Consider the following 230-nt stretch of genomic DNA (forward strand, 5'->3'; position numbering starts at 1 on the left):
GTTTGTTTCCACCTCAAGCTTCTCAGTGAACTTAACCTTTACCCTCTCACATCTTTATACACAGACATGGCCCAACTACACAAAGAACCCATTGCCTCTGTAGCATTTGACTAGGGTTTGAAACTTTCAAAACTAATGCCAAATCTCCCTGTGACAACATGTGCTTTTGAAGTTAGTTACCTGGATGCTGTGTTCTTTATCATCTTCTGAATAGCAAGACCCCCCCCCCC

The sequence above is a fragment of the Mastomys coucha genome, unplaced genomic scaffold (assembly GCF_008632895.1).
Source record: "Mastomys coucha isolate ucsf_1 unplaced genomic scaffold, UCSF_Mcou_1 pScaffold19, whole genome shotgun sequence".
NCBI lineage: Eukaryota > Metazoa > Chordata > Mammalia > Rodentia > Muridae > Mastomys > Mastomys coucha.